Raw genomic sequence first — 670 nt, forward strand, 5'->3', positions numbered from 1 at the left:
GGGGTCCCGACCGCGGGAGCGGCAATCAGGGCTTCTCTGACGGAATGAGGCTTCCCTCCACACTTCACCACCTTAGCGCTAGAGGGGGGATCGGCTCCCTAGCAGTCCTGCCTCAGGTAAGAGGGGGTACAGCGCCACCCAGGCCACCAGCTTCCGTCCTTTCCTCTGAAAGGAGGAGGGAATCAAAGAAGGGGGGGGGGGGGCGCTTCTTCAATAAAAAGTCACTGTGCACTTCTGAGGCACTGCAAACCCAGCCCACCTTACTGGGCAGATGACCGGCTCAGGAGTCTTCTTCAGTTCAGATCCTTGTACTGGGCAGAGGACTGCGCTCACTACTCCGCAGTCTCCTTCTCCTGTTCTCACCCCTCTGTTCTAGACTAGGGGTCACACAGGCGCCCAGGGTCTCCAGTAACTTCCCACAGCGGGGCCAAGACAAATAACTAAAAGGGGAGTTGGGGGTTGGACCAAATAGGCAGCTTCCCAGTTCAGGAGGTCAACCCTAAGTCTAACCTTTTCCCACCCTTAGCTACCACCTGTCCTCCAGCTGACTTCCACAGGTAGACAAAATGGCTGCCCCGCATTCCGCCTTATATAGGCTGCCCTACAGTGGTCCAGAATGGACCAGAAGGTTCTGGAATGCCCTATGTTAGGCTATGGCCAAGTTCTGTGT

Source organism: Lissotriton helveticus, chromosome 5_1, assembly GCF_964261635.1.
Source record: "Lissotriton helveticus chromosome 5_1, aLisHel1.1, whole genome shotgun sequence".
In the NCBI taxonomy this organism is placed as follows: Eukaryota; Metazoa; Chordata; class Amphibia; order Caudata; family Salamandridae; genus Lissotriton; species Lissotriton helveticus.